At 47.5% G+C, this 6546-nt stretch overlaps 1 long non-coding RNA gene across 1 annotated transcript; it reads left to right on the forward strand.

Annotated features, from left to right (window-relative positions):
* The first annotated feature begins 301 nt into the window (after positions 1–301).
* On the forward strand, positions 302–3875 carry LOC106147920. The gene is made up of 3 exons (XR_001232955.1): positions 302–411; positions 1035–1126; positions 1272–3875. It is a non-coding gene; the product is annotated as an uncharacterized LOC106147920 (long non-coding RNA).
* The last annotated feature ends 2671 nt before the right edge of the window (positions 3876–6546 follow it).

A 6546-nucleotide genomic window follows, 5' to 3' on the forward strand; every position in this document is an offset into this window, starting at 1 on the left:
TGAAGCATCTTGGGAAGCGGGTGGTGGAGAGAAACTAAGGATGGATCAGTGAGAACCTACTGCAGGAGAGAGAAGTGGTGGCCCGGCTTCAGGCTGTGTTAATGGGGATGGAGGAGGTGGGTCTGCTAAAGGTCACAGTGCTGGTTGCTGGTCAGCAACACAGCAGGAACTAAAGCTGCTGACTAATCACACAGGCATTTCCCACCAGGAAATTAACCTTTTTTTACTGGTTTATTTAGGCATCAGTTTAATATGCGTTATTTGATAGAGACAGATAAGCAGCTATGAGTAACCGGACAGAGATGGTGTAGCTGGGATGTACGGTTTTCACTTCCATTGCTTACGGGTGCAAGTGCTGATAATAACCGCCTGTGTCTTAGGAACCGCTGCACCAGAGGGAAACTGAGCGAGGTGAGCCGTTCTCTTCAAAGGGGTGTTCTTTCCAGCTCTACAGGTTTTTGTTTATACGGTTACACCCCATCTTCTCATAACTAGCTGCCTCATCTGTTCTCCCCGAGGTCAGGCTGGGAGTGTTTATTTGTTTTTCTGGTTTAATTGCCGTGCTGAACACTAGTAAGATGTGAGTGGCAGTCTCTGTGGATACAGATTGGTCATGTAGCCTATGTTCTTAGGAGGCCCAGATCTGAAGGGAAGCAGATGGGCAGAGAAGGGCAGCTGGGGGCACGTGGGGACAGGTGACCCCAGTGTTAGGGAGGGGACCTCTGAGGAAAGACATCTGAGACAGCAGGGTCTACTCTAATCTCTTCACTTGCCCATGACTACCTGATTCCATGCGGGGATTTGATTGGCAGAGCCCACGGTTTGAGGCATAACTCAGGCCCCAGCGCTGTGGGAAGCCTCCTGTCACTATTCCGAGCCTGCAGGTCACCTGTGCAGCCATCCTGCACCCATTTTGAAGAGAGCAGGTAGGCCCTGCAGAACCCCGCGCTTGCGTGCTGCTCTTAGTATTCCCAGCTTCCCTGGAGACCTCTGAAGGCTTTTTGTTTTTTCTATGTCTTCACAATACCTTTCAGAGTCGTGAAACTTCTGTGGATTGACAGATGCAGAGGTTTTTGGAAAATGTGGGAGCCCTCATCTACATACTGGGAGGCTGAGGAAGACCAGTGTAAGTCCTGCCCAAGACTGTGAAAATTAGTGTTTCTAGGAGCTGGCCAAGCACACTTCCAGGGTCAAACATTTTACACTTTAAATGTTGCTTAATTCTTTCATGAAACCCTAACAGGGGTGGTCCTGTTATTCCCATTTTATAGCCGAAGAAGCCGAAGCTGACAGTGTTTCAACAACGCCATACCGCTCAGGTGCTGTATCAGTCAGTATTTGCTAGAGAAACGCATAACACAAGATACACAAATGTATATAAAGATACAAGTTTGGCTCACAGTGGCCACCGCAGAGTTGGATGAGGAAGCGTGCAGAGGGTGTCTGCACACTGGAGACTGAGTGACTTGGTTGAAGGTCTGGAGCTCACTGCAGCGTCCTGTGGGGGTTGGTGTCAGGAGGCTGATGGTTGAAGGGTCTACGCCGGAAGCCGAACAGTCTGCAGTGGAAGCCAGGAGATGACATCCAAGGTGAAGACAAAGATGAGCTCCTCTGAAGAAATAGGAGCTGATCCATCCTTCTTCATGTCCTCTTCATACCATCCGGGTGACAAGCTGCCCTGGGATGGGTCTGTCACAGTCTAGGGTGTGGAATTACTGAGCCGATTTAATTAAATTTCTCTTACTCAAGTTGACACAATCCATCAGCCATCACAGGTGCCAATCCCAGAATTAAAATCCAGACAGTCTAACTCCTAGCTGCATCTCATTTATAGCATGTTGACTTCCTTGTTCCTGCTACAAATGAGATTATTCCCTTTTTAAAGGGCAAGAGCTGTGCTTCTGGCTTTATTTTAATGAGGACTAGCACAGAGCCCGATGCAGAGCTCATTGAGAAATGACACTTAACCACATGTTTAGTGAATAAGGGAGTCAGTGCAGTCACTTCCAGGCCTGCTCAGCGCTGTCTCCCTGCGAAGACTAGATTAGCCTGCAGGGTAGGAGCTAGCAGGAGCCTCTTAGAGTAACACGACAGGACATTGCGTGAGGAGCCACCTCATGTCCTGATGTCCTTCAAAAGTCCTGAGGCAGGAGCCCGGCTCTGTGTGAGCCAATAGCTCCGGGGGTGGGGTGGGGTATGGCTCTTCCCACCGGCAGGGCTGGTCCCTGTTGGCCTTCCTCTGTGGCAGGGTGATCTGGATTGAATCCACAGAAATTCTTGGAAAGAAGGGCCATCAGCCTCCACCTAGGGTGTGAGGACATCCATCCTCCAGCAGGGAACTTGGCTCTCTATGGCTGGATTTGTGACCTGGGGCCAGTCACTTAACTGCTTCACAGTTTCTAAGCCTCAATTTCCTTCCTGTGAAATGAGAATGCAAGTACTGTCCACTTCATCTGGTCGTCGTAAGACTGACTGGGAGAAAGCGTGCCCAGCCCTCCTCATAGCATGCAGCGAGTGGCTGCTATAGCGCTGGCCATTTAAAGGCCGAGACAGGAGCAGGAACAATATCTGGTACTGCAGAGTGCTTTGCCAACCCATACTGCATCGCAAAGCAGCAGTGGTGAACAGCTGGAGTGGATTTTCCGGAGTGTACCCTTTTTTCTCCTGCTTGCCAGTTCTGGGCCCTTCGTTCGTCCACACCTGTGTGAGGTCACTCCTGAGGAAGCCTTGACAAGGTGCTCAGACCAAGTCCTGGAGGACAAGGATGGACTCCACCTGATTGCCTGGAAGTGTGAGCTGTAGGAAGTGAGATTTCCTGACCTGGGAGCTTCCACGCTCCCGCCTCTGTGCCACTGGGCATCGATGCCAGACACTGGGTTTTCACAGGCGCAGGCAAAGGGGCTCCAGGGGAGAGACACAGCTAGCAAACACAGGCAGAGGAGAACTGGGTTTTTATTTACACATATTGGTTGTGGATAACCAACAACTTAATGGCCAGATTAGTCCTCTAGCACTTCAGGGAACACGAACATTTCAAAGCAAGATTCTTATTAACACTCATAGTCCACCCACGGCAGCGGACAGGTTCCTGGCAGGAGATTTAGGGGTTGGAGAGGCCTTGCTAACATACCTCAAGCCAAGGGCTGGCTTTCCCTCGCTTACAGAGTAGACTAACGCTTTCACAAAGTGCCTGCTCTCTGAGTGTCCTCCCTCCCAGCCAGAATGTTTGCAATGCAAAGGCTTTTGCTCCTTCTGGGGAAGGAGTAGGGGCCACACCCCACGGGTAATTGACTGTGCCTTACCCCAGCCGGGTGGGAGGCTGGGCAGGTGGTGCGGAGCACACAGCCCAGGGAGTACTACTTGTGGAGTGGTGCGTGAGGAATGAAAGGCTGCCCTGGAGGCAACACCTGTTTGAAACATCCCTGTTATCTCAAGCCTTAACCTGTTCTTCAGCTCACCTTTCTTGCTTTTTCTGCCTTATGTATCTGTCTGGGAGAAACTGCCATCTTTCTTTTGAATTCCCCGTTATTCACTTCTTTGCATCTCACTGTGTTGTCCTCATGTGCTTATAGGTCTGCCTCTCCCAGTAGACTGTGAGGGCTTTACAGATGAGGGATGCACACGCCCTTCACTCCGGAGCATGGTAGGATAATGAATGGTGACTAAATGCATGAATGAATGAACCGGGTGGCTAAGCCCGATGTCACCTTAAATTACATATGTAAATATATGTATGCATATGAGGGTATATATTTAAAATGGTTTCTCTTGATGACTTCCTGCTCTCAAGACAAATCCAGCCCAGGAAACAAGTGAATAATTGGCTTGTAAAAAGTAAGAGTAAATGAACACCAAAGGGACAAGCCTGAAGGAGAGACTGGCTACTTCTTAGGCCTTTTTTTTTTTTGGTCTAATGTCTTAGTGTAGTTTAGACAAACACTTTGGGTACGGGGTGGGGGGACCAGAGGGGAAGTGAAGATAGCAGAAAGTCCTTCCCTTCCACAGCAGCTCGGCATGCCTCCCTGGTAGGTGGTAACAGGAAGAGGGGGTTTTCTTTTTGCCTGTGTTTATTTATGTTTTAAATTTATTTATTTATTTATTTATTTGATACTGAGAGTTTGAATCCAGGATCTCAGCCATGCTAGGCAAGCGACTCTGCCACTGAGCTACATCCTCAGCTCTTTTATCTTATTTTGAAACAGGGTCTTGATAAGTTGCCCGGAGTAGCCACACCTGGCTGTGTGTGTTTAGAAATTAGACCCATTTAGATGTCCATTCTTTTTTTCAAGTGTCTTAAATCTGTGGGTTTATCTTATGGTTTAAACTTGCAAAGCCATTGTTCTGAACCTCTAGTGAGTTAAAGAACCCTTGAAAATCTCAGGTATGAAACTCAAAAATGTCAAGGACATTAACTTTCCACAGTTTAGGAGTTCAGGTGGCTCAGTGGTGTAGAGATCTTTGTATTACCAGACTAGCACAATACCTGCACATAACGGGCGCTTAATGAATACCACTCCGCTGAGCCAGACCAAGTAATGATGCTTGCCACAGTGCTGCGGAACTGAGACAAACCAATACCTGAAAATATAAGTCAAGGTCTTATAGGAGGCACCTTCAGTCAACTGAAACTAAGACAAACTGCTCCTTTCCTTCCTCAGTTGGCTATCTAACACTTTTTACACTGACAAAGAAGTAGGTCTTTGGTTTCCATTAGAGTGATCTGGGCTTAAGCCATTAAACCGTCTTCTGTCTTATAAACCTTGCCATGGGGCTGGGGGAACAGCTCAGTGGTAGAGTACTTGTCTGTTATAGAAATGAAGCCCAGGTTTGATCCCCAGCACTGCAAAGAAAAATAAATACATTAACAAACAACACCTTGCTGTGAATGTGTCTATCAGCTTCTTCCTGTCAGGGCAAAACTGATTCAGATGATTTATCTAAAGTATTCTAAGCTGGGGATTTAGCTCAGCGGCACAGCGCCTGCCTGTCAAATGTGAGGTTGTGAGTTCGATTCCCGGTACAAAAAAAAAAAAGAATAAAGCAAGGATTTCTTAATCATATCATACATTCTTTTCATAAAATAAGTATTCTACACAGTGCTGGAATAAGGGAGATGATTAACATCTGTTGTCCCTATGAAAAGGAAAATGACAAAGAAGTAGATTAGAAATAGGAAGGTCTTTGGCATGGTAATACATCCTCATAATCCTAGCCGCTTGGGAAGCTGAGACAGGAGAATCTTAAATTGCCCAGCCTGGGCAATTCAGTGACTTAGTAAGATCCTGTGTAAAATTTAAAAAAAAAAAATGGTTGGGTATGGTGGTGCTGTACTATAATCCCAGCAGTCAGGAGGCTGAGACAGGAAGATTACCATGAGTTTGAGGGCAACCTGGGCTACAGAGCGAGTTCAAGACTAGCCTAAACTATATAGTGAGACTCTCTCAAAAAAACCAAAAATAAAATAAAAGAAAAAAGGTGTGCAGGTGTAGCTCAGTGTGAAGACCTTGGATTTAATCCCTAGTACCACCAAAAGAAAAAAAGAAAAGAAAGGAAAAGAGAAGGTGTTCAAAGGATAGAGAAACTATGGGAAAGACATGGAATTAGTTGAGGAGGAGGAGGCCCAGCCCTGCGAACATCTCCTTTCCTGCTTATTCTAGAGGAGAAGGTCTTGCTTGCAAGAAGCCGTTATGATGATGAGTGAGCCGGAACCTGAGCGATGAGGTGAGGTCAGTGCCCGTACGAAGGAAAGACAGGCCATTGGCTATTTCCCTGTGAGAATGCATGGACATAGAGGATAGCACCAAACACCAATGGTGGGAAGTGAGCTGTGAATGCAGACATTTGCTAAGCGAGGCTAGTTTGGCCCTGGCAAAGTCCGTCTGACAGCAATTTTCACTTGGGAAAGAGAAATTAAGGGAGAGGATGCACTGCTGCCAAACCTAACAGCGTGAGGCAGACTGGGGAGTGAGGCCGCAGGCCAGCACCAGCTGCTCATGAGCTCAACAGGGCGAGGCTGAGGGGAAGCTGTCAGGTCCTCTGGGTAGATGGCAAAGGCCACAGCCTCCGATGATACGCAAAGCTGGGCACAAGTGGCCGGAGGACCTTATGGGGGCAGAAGGATGCCCTGGAAAACGGCTTAGTCCTGCTGTTGGGGGCTGGGCTGGGTGGGAGCTGCACCTCTTTTTCTTTTCTACTAGGGATTAAATCCAGGGCCTTCACACTGAGCTACATCCCCAACCCTTTTTATTTTTTATTTTAAGAAAGGATCTTGCTAAGTTGCCCAGGTTGGGCTCAAACTTGCAATCCTCCTGTCTAAGCCTCCCAGAGTGCCAGGATTACGGGAGTGCAGCACCGCTCCCAGCGGTTACCTGCCTGCCTCTGGAAGCCTCGGTTTCCTCATCTGTAAAAATGAAGATCGGGACATCTACTTTGTCTATAAACTAAACTGGTTAAGAAGAATCTATTCTTTCTGATGACCAGTCCATGATGCGTTTAAGTGAGAAAAAATCCTACCATCTGAAGATATATTTTTTGGTAGCAAGCAAG

This window comes from Chinchilla lanigera, unplaced genomic scaffold (genome assembly GCF_000276665.1).
Source record: "Chinchilla lanigera isolate Chin_1 unplaced genomic scaffold, ChiLan1.0 scaffold00012, whole genome shotgun sequence".
Taxonomy (NCBI): domain Eukaryota; kingdom Metazoa; phylum Chordata; class Mammalia; order Rodentia; family Chinchillidae; genus Chinchilla; species Chinchilla lanigera.